At 37.9% G+C, this 15,193-nt stretch overlaps 1 protein-coding gene across 10 annotated transcripts in view; it reads left to right on the top strand.

Annotated features, from left to right (window-relative positions):
* Nucleotides 1-15,193, top strand: part of WWP1 (WW domain containing E3 ubiquitin protein ligase 1) — a 148,422-nt gene that overhangs the window by 19,288 nt on the left and 113,941 nt on the right. The window contains exon 1 of one of the 10 annotated variants that reach the window (XM_072603636.1): nucleotides 7,436-7,546. The exons of the other annotated variants lie outside the window; for them this stretch is intronic. The gene's annotated coding sequence lies outside the window, so the exon portion shown is untranslated. Of the gene's footprint in view, nucleotides 1-7,435; nucleotides 7,547-15,193 lie in introns of those variants that run through there. 10 annotated transcript variants of the gene reach the window in all.

Below are 15,193 nucleotides of genomic sequence, written 5' to 3'. Positions count from 1 at the left end.
GTGTGTGTTAGGGTTAATTGAGTCAGCAGGTTTAATGGAAATATATTGGTGGGCGTTAGTGACCTAGTAAATGGCTTGAAGGTACTACAAAGCATAGCTTAGGGATTTTTAAACTTTTTTGTGTTATCCTGTGGTGGGGAGAAAGCAGAAATTATTGCAAAACTATGTTTGAGACTGGCTGATTTAATAGGTTTTAGTGAGATTTTCCTGTTTCAACTGAATGTGTATGATCCCTTGGAAAAAAATCATGAAGGTACATAGGCTCTGGATAAGGCTCGCTATGGAAATCGTTTAATTGTCCCTTGATATTTCTTTATTATTGCAGACTTGTATGTAATACGTTTCTGTAAGAGGTGTATTATACATAAAAAAAACTATATGGACATTTTCATTATGAAGTATCTTAAATTAGGGGGATAATTACTCACCTTTTTATAGAGCTTCCTTAATTTGCATGAAAATTCATCCTACAGTTGTTTTAGCTAGCTTTCCCTGTACATTTACAAAATAATTACACATGGTACATTTATAACATAATTTTGTTTAGGATAGTAAACAATAGACTAGAAATTTGAAAGTTAGGAAAGATTCATTTAAATCATCCTCTTTTTTTTTTTTTTCTTAAAGAAAAGCCTGGGCTTGAATATCTTTGATTGAATAGGACCCCTCTCTTCCTTTGAGTCCTCAGCGACCACCTTCTTCTTCAGGCGTTTCTTGATTCATCCCACTGTTAGTTACCTCTCCCAAAATGCCTTGTATTTAACTTGTTGTTTTTCAGTTCTTTAGTCATGTCTATCATAACTGTCCATGAGGATTTCTTGGCAAAGATATTGGAGTGTTTTACCATTTCCTTCTCCAGTGGGATTAAAACAAACAGTGTTAAGTGAGTTGCCTAGAATCACACAGCTAGTAAGTGTCTTGAAGTCTAGATTTTGAATTCAGGTCTTCCTCATTCAAGGCCTAGTGCTATCTACTGTGCCACCTAGCTTGCCTTGCACTTAGTGGATTCCAGTAATTCTTTTTGTTTCTTATGGTTTTGTTGTGATTTCACCTTTGTTTTTTATGTTGACAATTTGATTTTTCTGCCCCCTTTTTAATTAGATTGGCTGATGCTCCATCGGTTTTATTCGTATTTTCAAAGAACTAGCTTTTAGCTATACTACTCATTTCCGTAGTTTTTGGTTTCCCATTTGTCTGTTCCCTTCAGTAGTTTTTACTAAATCTTCTTTTGTGCTTTTATTCGATTTACTTGTTGGCTTTCAATTTTCAAAAAAAGTATATTTCATTCATTAATTTCTCTCTTTTCTTGTTATTGTATATTTTTCAAGAATGTATTTTTTCCCTGAAGGTTACTTTAGCTGAAATTTTGGTGTTTTATTTTATCATTATTATTTACTTTTACATAATTGTTATTTCTGTGGTTTGTTCTTTGATCCACTTGTTTTTTGTTTATTTATTTGACTTTTAACATTCATTTTCACAAAATTTTGGGTTCCAAATTTTCTCCCCTTTTGTCCCCTCCCCCCATCCCAAAACACTGAGCGTTCTAATTGCCCCTGTCTGCCAGTCTGCCCTCCCTCCTTCCCCACCACTTCCCTTTGCAAGGCAAGCAATTCAATATAGGCCAAATCTGTGTAGTTTTGCAAATGACTTCCATAATAGTAGTGTTGTGTAAGAACTAATTATATTTCCCTCCATCCTATCCTGTCCCCCATTACTTCTGTTCTCTCTTTTGATCCTGTCCCTCCCCATGAGTGTTGACCTCAAATTGCTCCCTTCTCCCCATGTTCTCCCTTCCATAACCCCCCCCCGCCCCGCCGCTTATCCCCTTATCCCCCACTTTCCTGTATTGTAAGATAGGTTTTCATACCAAAATGAGTGTGCATTTTATTCCTTCCTTTAGTGGAATGTGATGAGAGTAAACTTCATGTTTTTCTTTCGCCTCCCCTCTTTATCCCTCCACTAATAAGTCTTTTGCTTGCCTCTTTTATGAGAGATATTTTGCCCCATTCCGTTTCTGCCTTTCTTCTCCCAATATATTTCTCTCTCACTGCTTGATTTCATTTTTTTAAGATATGATCCCATCCTCTTCATTTCACTCTGTGCACTCTGTCTCTACGTGTGTGTGCATGTGCGTGTGCATGTGTGTGTGTAATCCCACCCAGTACCCAGATACTGAATAGTTTCAAGAGTTACAAATATTGTCTTTCCTTGTAGGAATGTAAACAGTTCAACTTTTGTAAAGTCCCTTATGACTTCTCTTTGCTATTTACTTTTTCATTCTTCTCTTCATTCTTGTGTTTGAAAGTCAAATTTTCTTTTCAGCTCTGGTCTTTTCATCAAGAATGCTTGAAAGTCCTCTATTTCATTGAAAGACCAATTTTTCCCTTGAAGTATTATACTCAGTTTTGCTGGGTAGGTGATTCTTGGTTTTAGTCCTAGTTCCTTTGAATTCTGGAATATCCTATTCCATGCCCTTCGATCCCTTAATGTGGAAGCTGCTAGATCTTGTGTTATCCTGATTGTATTTCCACAATACTTGAATTGTTTCTTTCTAGCTGCTTGCAGTATTTTCTCCTTGACCAGGGAACTCTGGAATTTGGCCACAATGTTCCTAGGAGTTTCTCTTTTTGGATCTCTTTCAGGCGGTGATCTGTGGATTCCTTGAATACTTATTTTGCCCTCTGGTTCTAGAATCTCAGGGCAGTTTTCCTTGATAATTTCATGAAAGATGATGTCTAGGCTCTATTTTTGATCATGGCTTTCAGGTAGGCCCATAATTTTTAAATTGTCTCTCCTGGATCTATTCTTCAGGTCAGTTGTTTTTCCAATGAGATAGTTCACATTATCTTCCATTTTTTCATTCTTTTGGTTTTGTTTTGTGATTTCTTGGTTTCTCATAAAGTCATTAGCCTCCATCTGTTCCATTCTAATTTTGAAGGAACTATTTTCTTCAGTGAGCTTTTGAATCTCCTTTTCCATTTGGCTAATTCTGCTTTTGAAAGCATTCTTCTCCTCATTGGCTTTTTGAACCTCTTTTGCCAATTGAGTTAGCCTATTTTTCAAGGTGTTATTTTCTTCAGCATTTTTTTGGGTCTCCTTTAGCAGGGTTTACTTGTTTTTCATGCTTTGCATGCATGTCACTCAATTCTCTTCCCAGTTTTTCCTTCACCTCTCTAACTTGATTTTCAAAATCCTTTTTGAGCTCTTCCATGGCCTGAGCCCATTGGGTGGGCTGGGATAAAGAAGCCTTGACTTCTGTGTTTTTTCCTGATGGTAAGCATTGTTATTCCTCATCAGAAAGGAAGGGAGGAAATGCCTGTTCACCAAGAAAGTAACCTTCTATAGTCTTATTTTTTTTTCCCTTTTCTGGGCATTTTCCCAGCCAGTGACTTGACTTCTGAGTGTCCTCTCCACCCCCACCTCGCCTCCAGATCTGCCCAGCCAGCACTTGGGATCTGAGATTCAAATGCTGCTTTCCCAGCCTCAGGGCTTTGGGCGGGGGCAGGGCTGCTGTTCAGTGTGAGATTAAGTTCAGGTGTTCAAGTCAGGGCAGGGCTGGCTCACAGGCTCCGTTCCCTCAGGGGGTTTATGCAGAGACCTTCAACAATGGATCCAGGGTCCTACCTGCTTGGGGAGCCCTGGTCTGCTCCCGCCTCTGCTGTTGCCTAGGGGGCCTGAGCTATGGGGGCACCCTACTCCCCTCTCGACCCGCCAAAGAGACCCTCTCACCGACCCCGTCACCTGTGGGTGGAGGGACCCGCGCGTCTGCTGGAGATTCCGTCCCTGAAGCCTGCTCGGATCTGCTCCTTTCAGCGCTGTGCCGCCGAGGCAGGGCTGGGCTCTGCTCTGGGTCCGGGGCGCGAGGGACCTTTTACGAGAGGTTTTCAGGCTCTCTGGAGCAGAAATCTTGTCCGCTCCATTCTGTGGCTTCTGCTGCTCCAGAATTCGCCGGTGGTTCTTTTCTCTACAGGTATTTTATGGGCAGTGGGTTCCAAGGTAGCGTATGTGCGTCTTTTTACTCCGCCATCTTGGCTCTGCCCCTCGATCCACTTGTTTAAGATTTCTGTCAGGTCTCCACTTGGGATTTTGTTTGTGCTTCCTTATGTGATGACTATTTTTACTGTAAAGCATCTGTTTACCATTTTTGTATTTACATTAACTCCTGTGATTTAATACTTGGTCAGTTTTTGTAAAAGTTCTATGTGTAGCAAAGAAATGTGCATGTTCTTTAGTAGCATATAGAAGGCATTATGAATCTTTTTAGCTCTAGTTTTTCTATCAGTTTGTTCAGTTCTCTTCTTTTTGCTTTTGTTTATATTTCTGTGAGATTTGCCCAAAACTGAGATTAGGACATTAAAATCTGCTCTGGCACTGTGGTGTTACTACCTGTGACTTCAATTTTTGTGTTCAGAATTCATATTCTAGTAGCATATAAATGTAATTTTGATATTAGTTTGTTGTCTTTGGTTCCTTTCAGCGTAATAGCATTTCCTTATGAATTTTTTTTTTTAATTTATGTAACAGAATGATGACTACTCTGGCTTGGATTCAGCTGACACAGAATACATTTTTTTTCTGTCCCCTCATTTTTATTCTATGTATATCTTTGTTTTAAATATATTTCTTGTAAGCAATACATGGGGTTTTGCTTTCTTATCTGATGTCTCTTTTTCATTTTATTGGATTGTTTAATCCATTCACATATGAAGTCATGAAAGTTAGGTTTCTATTTCCCTCCATTTGCTTTATTAATTTCTCTCTCAGAATTACAACTCACCCTCCTTCCCCCTGTAATGACAGTACATTTTTCTTCAGTTAATTTTGCTTTATCTGCTTAAAGTTAGCTCTATTCATATCAAGTTTCTCCCCTTCACTTTTAGGTCACTCTGTCTCTTGTATGTCACCTTTTCCCCTAGTTTTGGAATTTTTCTTAACATTCTTTTTTTTCTTTGTTTTCTCTGGTTATCTCATTCTCCTTTTTTTCTTTTCACTTTAGTAGTCAAGTAAAATGTCCCTGCCCCCTTTATTTTTTTATTTCAGTTTCTGTACTTTTTTCTAAAGAGATTTCTTTCCCTCATCTTTTCTTTTTTTTCTTTCTCTTGGCTTTGAACTTTTATTCTTTATTCATTATTTAGTCTTTTTAAGTTTCTTCATGAATTAAAACTTTTAAGTGACCTATTTTCTGTTCTAAACAGTTTCTGTATTATTTCTTTGTAGCTTTTGCACTCCAGCCCCCTTTTTCTGTTGTACCTTAATTTTAGAAATCAGTCCTTACAGGTGATAGAATAGAAAATAATTCTTCATGGTAAACGTTTTCCTACTTCCCTGATAGTGTAATTCATCACTACCCTTTTCTTTTTCCCATTACCATTTTCCCCCATTTACCATGAAATCTCTGAGTCCATTTTGTTTTTTGAGTATTACTTGTTCCTAAGAAGAAAAAAAATGCTTGTAAAGAACCTATTTCATGTGGAGCAGATGGAAGCTAATGACTGTGTAAAAAATCAACAAATTATAAAACAAAGCCAAAGGAATGAAAAAAATAGAAGACAGTGTGAAATATCTCGTTTGAAAAACAACTGACCTGGAAAATAGATCCAGGAGAGACAATTTAAAAATTATTGGACTACCTGAAAGCCATGATCAAAAAAGAGCCTAGACATCATCTTTCAAGAAATTATCAAGGCAAACTGCCCTGATATTGTAGTACCAAAGGGTAAAATAGTTATTGAAAGAATCCACCAATAACCTCCTGAAAGAGATTTCCCAAAAGGAAAACTCCTAGAAATATTGTAGCCAAATTCCAGAGCTCCTAGGTCAAGGAGAAAATATTGCATGCAGCCAGAAAGAAAGAATTTGAGTATTGTGAAAATACAATCAGGATAACACAAGATCTAGCAGCTTCTACATTAAGGGATCTCAGGGCTTGGAATATGATATTCCAGAAGTCAAAGGAGCTAGGATTAAAAACAAGAATCACCTACCCAGAAAAACTGAGTATATTACTTAAGGGGAAAAAAATGGTCTTTCAGTGAAGTAGAGGACTTTCAAGCACTCTTGTTGAAAAGATCAGAGCTGAATAGAAAATTTGACTCAAACACAAGAATCCAGAAAAGCACGAAAAAGTAAACAGGAAAGAGAAATTATAAGGGACTTAGTAAAGTTGAACTGTTTACATTCCTACATGAAAAGATCATATTTGTAAATCATGAGACTTTTCTCAGTATTAGGGTAGTTGGAGGGATTATATATGTATAAACAGAGGGCACAGGGTGAGTTGAATAGGTAGGAATATCTAAAAAAAAATAAAGTTAAGAGGTGAGAAAGGGAAAACTAGAATGGGGCAAATTATCTCACATAAAAGAGGTAAGAAAAAGCTTTTTTTAGGGGAAGAGGGAGGAGGTGAAAGGGTAAGAGTGAACCTTATGCGTTTGGCTTAAGGACAGAATAACATCCACGCTCAATTTGGTATGAAAATCTTATCTTACATTACAGGAAAGTAGAGAGGAAGGAGATAAGAAGGGGGGGAAATGATAGAATGGAGGGCAAATGGGAGGAGGGAGTAATTAGAAGTAAGCACTTTTGAGGAGGGATAGGGTCAAAAGAGAATAGAATAAATGGGAGGCAGGATAGGATGGAGGGAAATAGTCTTTGACAATATAACTGTTATGGAAGTGTTTTGCATAACCACATATGTATGACCTATATTGAATTGCTTGCCTTGTCAGTGGAGATGAGTAGGGAGGGAGGAAAGGAGAATAGTTGGAACTCAGAGTTTTAAAAATGAGTATTAAAAATTGTGTACAACTGGGAAATGAGATATATAGGCAGTGGAGTATAGAAATCTACCTTGCCCTACAAGAAAATAGAATTGGTAGGGATAAGAGAAGGGAGGGCAAATTGAGAAAGGGGTAATCAGAATGCATGTTGTCTTGGGGTGTGGGGAAGAGAGAGATGGAGAAAAAATTTGAAACTCAAAATCTTGTGGAAGTGTCTGTTGAAAACTAAAAATTAATTTTAAAAAATAGCATAACTTGAGACTACAACAAAAGCTACTAAATTGAGGTTGGGAATCTGTGGCCTGGAGGCCCCCCTCTAGGTCCTCGAGTGTGGCCCTTTGACTGGGTCCAAGCTTCACAGAATAAATCCTTTTAGTAAAAAGATTTGTAAAATAATTGTTATATATTTTGTAGGTCACATAAGAGGGGGAAGTTTAATTGTTATGCTATTATATCAGATGGCAGATCTAAATGTCACTTTCTGAGGTGAAAGTTTATAGTTAAAGTCTTCATTCTGATATGCATAGTCTCTGTGATGATTGCTAGAATTAAGAATTTTGTATATCAATTCAACTCAATAAACATTTATTAAGTGCCAAAAAAACCCACAACAACCCATTTCATTTCAGGTTCTGTGCATGATGATGATGATGATGATGATGATGATAGCAGCTAACATCTACCTAGTGCTTATTATATGCCAGGCACTGTGCTAAATACTTTGCAATTATTATCTCATTTGATCCTCACAGCAGCCATAGGAGGTAGGTATTATTAGTATCCCTGTATTACAGATGAGGAAACTGAAACAAACAGGTTAAGTGATTGGCTCAGAGTCACACAGCTAGTAAGTTTCTGAAAAAAGATTTAAACTCAGAACTTTCTGTCTCTAAGCCTAGGCCTAAACATTGTGCTACCCGGGAGCTTTGGTTCCTCTAAGTCAAGGGTGAGGAACTTGAGGCCTCAAGGCCACATGTGGCCCTTTAGGTCCTCAAGTGTGGCCCTTTGACTGAATCAAAACTTCATGGAATAAATCTCCTCAGTAAAAGAATTTGTTCTGTAAAACTTGGACTCAGTCAAAAGCCTACACCTGAGGACCTAGAAGGTCACATGTGGCCTCAAAGCAGGTTCCCCACCCCTGCCCTAAGGTATCCTCTAAGTAAGTGCCTTATGCCTTCAGATAATATCAGATAATGTAAGGTCCTCAACCCTTGGTGTCCTAAATGTCTTAGTGCACTCTTCTACTACACTTAGGAACATCCCTTGTAAAATATCTCTCTCCCATCATGGAAATGTTCTTTAATGATATATCTTCCCAACACTGAAATGAGATTTCCCACTTTCTTTCCCCTTGTTTCAATCCTTCCTTTTGCCTCCTCACCCATTCTCTCCTGTAAGCTCTCTTCTTTCTGATGTTATTTGCCCTTAATGGTTAACCTTTGATTTAATTTGGGTACTCTAATCTGTCCTCTTCCCTCTTCCTTTTAAGTCCTTGCCCATTCTGCAACATAGTTCCTCAAAAAACACTTATTTACTCATGTAGGGTATTGTGATGTTTAGTTCTTGATGTTTAGTTTCAGTCTTATTCTGCAGCAATCAGTCTCACTTTCACTTTTACCCTTATCTCCTTGTGTACTCTTAGAAAGAAACCTCTGGATTGTTTTGTTATATTCTTGTTATTAATAACTGCATAGGTGTTGTTCTCGATTTTACCCCCCTCCCTTTTTTTTTTTTAAATGGTTTATTTCATTGCTTGTACCTTCCTTGGTTTCTGTATTTGTCTTGTAGTTTTGTTTCCTGAAGTGTTTTAAAGCCTACAATCTGCTCAGGTTCAGTTTTGTTTACTAGAATGTTTCAAATCCCTTTTTAAATGGAATGTCTGTCTTTTTAGTTAACGGTTAAATATGTCACCTTGGGCTGCATCTTGCGCTTTGGAACACATATTCCATTTTATTTTGTGGTTTCTGGTGAGTGCCAAATCGACCTGTGTTATTCAGATTTCTTTTACTTTATCTTTGAAGGTCTTCTGGTCACTTGCAGAATTTGTCATTTGTCATTGAAACTGTTAATTTAACTACTATGTGTCTTAGAGTATGCAGCAGAAGAGGTTTTTCTGTGTCATAGAGTATTCAAGATAAAAGTTTTTTCGTGGAAACTGTTTATAAATCTATCATTTGATAGGTTCAGAACTTCTAGGCAGTTTTCTTATATTGCTTCTTGCATTATGGTATTAGGATATGTTGTCTTTGACATCAATTTAGTTTGCTTGTTAAGAGATCATATTTTCTTTTAACATTATTGTGTTTTACTTCTCATCTTTTAGATTGTCCTTCATATCTATGTTTTTGTATTCCTGGTCATTTTTTTTGTTTGTTTCTTTGGTGAGATTTGCTGTTATGGATTCAGATTTTTCTGTTCTACAGATTATTTCTCTTTCCTTGGCCACAAATTCTGCTGTCATAATTCTTCTCTGTTAAGCCATTTAGGAGCATCCTGCTATGTATCTTTTCCCATGTGGGACTCTACCAGGTCTTCTGGCTCATCAGGTATTGATTCATTTTTCTTTGTATTGCAATATTCATAGATTTCTATATTCATTAGATGATTAGAAGCCATATTCCTTTCTGTTAATAATATCTTCTCTATTGGTTTATCTAATTGTGCTCAAGGTCTTTAACTGGGTTTTCTTCCACCTGATATCTGGTCATTTCAGTATTTTTTAGCTCACTTCTGATTCCTTGTGCTTTGATGAAGGTTTCCTCAGAGGCTAGACCTCATAGCTGTCTTAGCCTCCTCACATCCGGGTGAATTCACTTTTTACTAACTTGAGTCTCTGCCCACGTAACTTCTCTGGGGACAGAGTGAGCCACAACTGAATACCAGCCTCCCCTTTTTTCCTGCCTCATTTAGTCATAACCACAAGCTAGCATGTTCCTTAGTTTTCTGGCTGAGTATTGGTGCCAAATATTATTGTAGATCTTAACTAGTTAAGTAGCTTTTTTGGTGCATCTTGGGCCTTCTCCAGTCATCTTGACTACCTGGTCACTGGATCCAAATGGCCCAGGAGGGGAAGTGAGACTGATGACCTTGCACAGCCTTCCCTCACTCAAAACAAAGTCAAGTACAAGTTATGTCATCATTTCTCTGATGTCATGGTCTTCGAAAATGAAGGATGAATGCAGACAGGCTGAGTATTGTTGTGGCATAAAGTAGTGCTGCACTGATCTCCCAGGCAGAGTAAACTTCTGGCTTTTGTCCATCTCCGATAGAGTTGGGTTCAGGAAGAGTTGAGTTCTGTTGCAAGGCCTTATGTCTGTTTGTGCAGTCATGTTAGAACATGGTTTCTGGGGTGGGGATGCTGAGTTAGGTTAGGGATTAACTTTCTTTACCTTTGGTTAATAGGGACAGCTAGGTGGTACAGTGGATGTAGTGCTGAGCCTGAAGTCAGGAAGACTCATTTTCCTGAGTTTAAATCTGACCGGCACTTACTAGCTGTGTAACCCTAGGCAAGTCACTTGACCCTATTTGGCTCAGTTTCTCATCATAAAATGAGCTGGAAAAGGAAAAGGCAAACCACTCCAATATCTTTGCCAAGAAAACCCCAGATGGGGTCATGAAGAGTTGAACATTATTGAAACAATTGAACAACAACAATAAAAACAAATGTTAGTTCATTAAGTTTGTACCTCTTAGGTTTCTTGGGGTTTTAGACCTGAGAGACAGAATTGCCTTATCTCTTGCATATGATTTCTGATTTGGAGAGATTTGAGAGGGCATGAAGATCAGAGAAAGTATCTAGTCCTCCACTTTGTTGTTCTGGTTACCTGTAAATCTGTTCTTGGTTTTTTGGGAATACATGGAAACACTTCACACGAGAGGCCTCTTTATGCATGACTGTTCATATTTTAAAGCTTTTACAGTTGTTTTAAAATTGCTGACTTTCTTTTTCTATGACATTTACTATCTTTTTTCACATAAAGGAGAAGCATTTTAAAGCTTGCTTGGTTAAAAATATGTGACCATAAAAACATTTAGCTAATGATAGCTTTTATTTTGAAAATTAAATTTTTTATTATGATTTTAAACATCTCTCCACATGAGCATTCCCACATACCAAAACAGAACACAAAAAGATTTGCATATGAAATTGAATGTACATTTCATACTGATGAGGGCTGGAAGCGGGGGGCATTGAGACCCTTGCAAAGACTAGAGTACCAGGGGAAGGTTGACTGGAATGAATTCACAGACTCAAGCATTCTTGAAATAAAGGTAAAGATTTATTACACTTTTCAGTGGACAAGAGTTCTTAGGGAACCTGCAACTTGAATGAGGTGTAGGTAAAGTTTATATAGAATATTCTATAGTAAAACATGTGCTAAATATGCTAACTAGGTAATTCAGGAAGTGGTTAGTTCTTAAAGGAATATGTGCTTTTGGTATCTACTGTGCAGGTATTTTACCTGGAGTTCATCGGGAAATAACTCAAGGAGGGGCTGCATGGAGTGATTTTGGACCTGAAGAGGCACCAAGTCAACTAACTGTCAGGACTGACTAAGAAATACCAGGCTGCTCTCCTTAATGTCTTGTTAGACAAGATAAATGTTAAGGAGTATCATATGATTGGTTAGTGAATAGTAAATGTCATTATGACTCAGTACACAGCCCATTCAGCCAGTACACAGCTGGTTCAGACTAATAAGTTCTGTAGGTGCAACTGGATGCTGTAGCAGGAAAAGAAATAAAAGTTTTGCTAGGGCAGGCTGTGTCCTTGGGCTGAGGAGAAACTGCCTGAGATAGTGTTTTGAGGCTAGGGAGAAATGTGATTTTTAGAGAGAAATGTGATTTTAGAATTTGGGTCCAATTTGCATGCACCCAAACACCCCATCGTTACTACTTGCTTTTTTAAAAAGTGTATAATAAATTTGAAATATTGCTTTTAAAACTATCCTGCTTATTTGTACTTCCTTCTGAATTTCCTTCTGTTCTTTACGGAACATTTAAAAAAGTTGATGACCCTCTTATTTTGGCGTCTAAATTGCTCACCTCACCTCTTACCCTAATTTTAAAAAAGTAGGGAAAAAAACTATACAAATAGGCATAGTTAAGGGGGGAAAAAATCTGTACAGGTGCTGTGTCCAAAAACATGTATATATTTGTTCATTTTAAGATCATCAGATCTCTATTAAGAAGTAACATACTTTATCATTGTTCCTTTGGAAATGTGGCATATCATTACTTTGATCAATGTTCCAAAGTCTATCAAAGATTTTTTTCCTTTTCAATGTTTTTTTAAAAAAAATTTACTTCTGTTTCTTCTTACTTCACTGTATCAATTCATGTATCTCAGGATTCTCTGAAATTCTCCTTTGTCATTTCTTGTGCCTCAATAATCTTCCATTACATTTGTATATGATAGTTTGTAAAGCCATTCCTCAAATGATGGGAAGCCTGTTAGTTTCCAGTTGTTTTCTTTTCCTTTTTTTTCTTTAAATCTTTCCTTAAGGGTGAAGAAAAAAAATTTTTTTTGTTACTATTCCTTTCTTGTATCATCCATACTCTTAATCCCATCTGCCATTTCCACCAGTTTTCCTGTTGAGTTAATGTATATATACACCAGACTATTGGGGGGGGGGGGTGTCTATTTGTCCAGTTCAGGTAAGAGTGAGTTTCATTGGATTCTCCCTCCCCTAATCCGTTGCTCCAGGAATATTTTTCTCACATACCCCAATTTTAAGAAACAAGCTCCATCCCTTCCTACTTTTTAATACTAGTGTATTCCTTTTATTTTCCTTTTTCTTTACTAAAAAAAAAAACAAAAACCAGGAGGTGAGAGGGAAAGAGTGAACCTTACTCTTCATTACATTTGGCTTAAAGAGGGAATAATATGCATGCTCAATTTGGTATGAAAATTATCTTACCTACAGGAAAGTAGAGGGGAAGGAGATAAGAAGGGGGGAATGATAGAAGGGAGGGCAAATGGGAGGAGGGAGTAATTAGAAGTAAATGCTTTTTTTTTTTCCCCTTCTTTGGGCATTTTCCCAGCCAGTTACTTGACTTCTGAATCTTTTGTCAAGAGGAGGGTGTACTCTGAGGACCTGCAAGTTCTCATTTCCTCCAAGGTGGCACAATCAAGGGAAAGGAGTCTACTCCTCTCCTGGCCTGTGCACTGGTCTGAGAACAACCAAAAACTTTTCTGCTGAGCATCTGCGAGTAGAATATCCTCTCTACAACCACCTCCAGCTCTTCCTCACTCCAGGGCCACCACTCAGGGCTGAGATTATGATCAGCTGCTCAATTCCCCCAGGGGCTTTAGGTAGAGGGCTCCAAAAATGGCTGCTGCTGCTGCAATAACTGCTGCTGGCGGGTTGTCCAGACTGTGTTCCCTTCTGGGTGAAGGAGCTTTCTCACTGACCTTTGAACCTGTTTGGTGTTTTTGGATTGAGCAATCTGGGAACTGCTGCAGGTGGCTTCCTGAAGCCTGTTCTGGGTCCTGTCCCTGCTGTGCTGTGGACCATGCTCCACTCCTTGCCTGGTGCGATAGACCTTCCTGTCTTGGGCTGGTAGTCTCTTTCACTCTGTTATTATTTTTTTATTTTTTTGGTTTCTGCTGCTCTAGAATTTGTTTATTCATTTTTTAATTTACTTTTTACAGGTATTTTATGGGCTGTGGGGGGGAACTTCTACAGGTCTGTCTTTCTACTCTGTCATCTTGGCTCCTCCCCTCAGAAGTAAATATTTTTGAGGAGGATAGGGTCAAAAGAGAGAATAGAATAAATGGGGGGCAGGATAGAATGGAGGGAAATATAGTTAGTCTTTCACAGTACACATGTATAACCAATATTGAATTGTTTGCCTTATCAGTGGGGATGGGTGGGGCTGGAGGAAGGGAGAATAGTTAGAACTCAAAAGTTTTAAAAACGAATGTTAAAAATTGTTTTTGTATGCAGCTGGGAAATAAGATGTACAGGCAATGGTGTTAGGAATCTGTCTTGCCCTGTAAGAAAATAGAGTTGGTAGGGTTGGTAGGGATAAGAGAAGGGAGGGCTGTGATAGAAGGGAGGGCAGATTGGGGGAAGTGGTAATCAGAATGCTTGCTCTCTTGGGGTGTGGGGAAGGGAGAGATGGGGAGAAATTTGGAGCTCAAAATCTTGTGGAAGTTGTCTGTTGAAAATTAAAAATAAATGAAATTTAGAAGACGGTGATGATGATGATATTGTAATATATAACAATGCATAATATCACATAGTGCCAAAAATAAATGAATAACCTGTAATCAGAATCCATCCACAATTAGGTCTTCTGTTTTTTTGTTTGTTTTTATTTAATTGTCTCAATTCCCTTTTGAAGACATAAAGTTGTTTAGGAGCTAAGGTTGTCAAGGGACACTTTATTTTCTCCATGTTAGAATGTTAGCACTCCATATTGTATAGCCCCTTCCACTTGCTCAGATAAGTTTACCTTTCTAGGATTTTGTTGATTCATATATTTACTTTTCAGAATTCCTTTGTAGTTCTGGTCTTTTCATCAGAAATCCTTTTTTTTCCTCTCCTCAGTCTTCTCCTCTATGGAAGTGAAATTTATTTTATTTTATTTTTTTCATTTTTAACACAGTTCATATTACATAAAACAATTCCAACTTTTGGTCAGATGATATTTCTTTTAAAGCATTTACAATATAGACTACAAACGGATTTTTTTTTTTTTAACATTAACCGAGACACAAATAATAACTACGTATGCTAACTTCACAAGCCCTTGACCTAATTGTCTCCACACTATTACTAAGAATTAAAGGACCCTAACTTGTTGTTGGTCTAAAGTCCTAAGCCTCATAGCTTAATTTTATACTTGACCTCAGATGTTCCCCTACCAACAATCTATAATTTAATAGATCTGATATTAAACTTATTAACCTTTTGGCTATAGGAAATTGCCTCTAAGAGTAGGGACATCACAGGGAAACAATATCTCCCCAACTTCATGTCAGTTTCAGGCAGGAGTAGATTGTCAACTTGCATTCAGTGAGGCTTAGAGTCTGCCAGGTGTCAGTGGGGAAATTGAGTCAGAAGAATCCTAACTCAGCCCTGGCTGAACAGCTGCTCTCCCACCCTTCCCATGAGATCACCTTTTTCATACCAGCCATTTCACAGGCTTACTGGCATCATGGATTGGAGGCTCTGACTGCCTTTCTTGCTATCCATACCTGGAGTTAGACTCAGAACAGTCACTTAATAGTGCCATGGCATCTTAAAATGGCAAGTTCCAATAACCAGGTTTCAAATATGACTGTAATTTCACATTGGCTAAGGAACATCTTTTGAGGCAGATCTTAAATGGCTTACATGCCTTTCTGTACCTGTTCTAGTTCCTGCTTAAATAACAATCATGAAATCAAACTTACATTAAAA

The sequence above is a fragment of the Notamacropus eugenii genome, chromosome 4 (assembly GCF_028372415.1).
Source record: "Notamacropus eugenii isolate mMacEug1 chromosome 4, mMacEug1.pri_v2, whole genome shotgun sequence".
Classification (NCBI taxonomy): Eukaryota; Metazoa; Chordata; class Mammalia; order Diprotodontia; family Macropodidae; genus Notamacropus; species Notamacropus eugenii.
The sequence above is the reverse complement of the archived record's forward strand: the minus strand, read 5'-3'. Positions and strand labels throughout refer to the sequence as shown.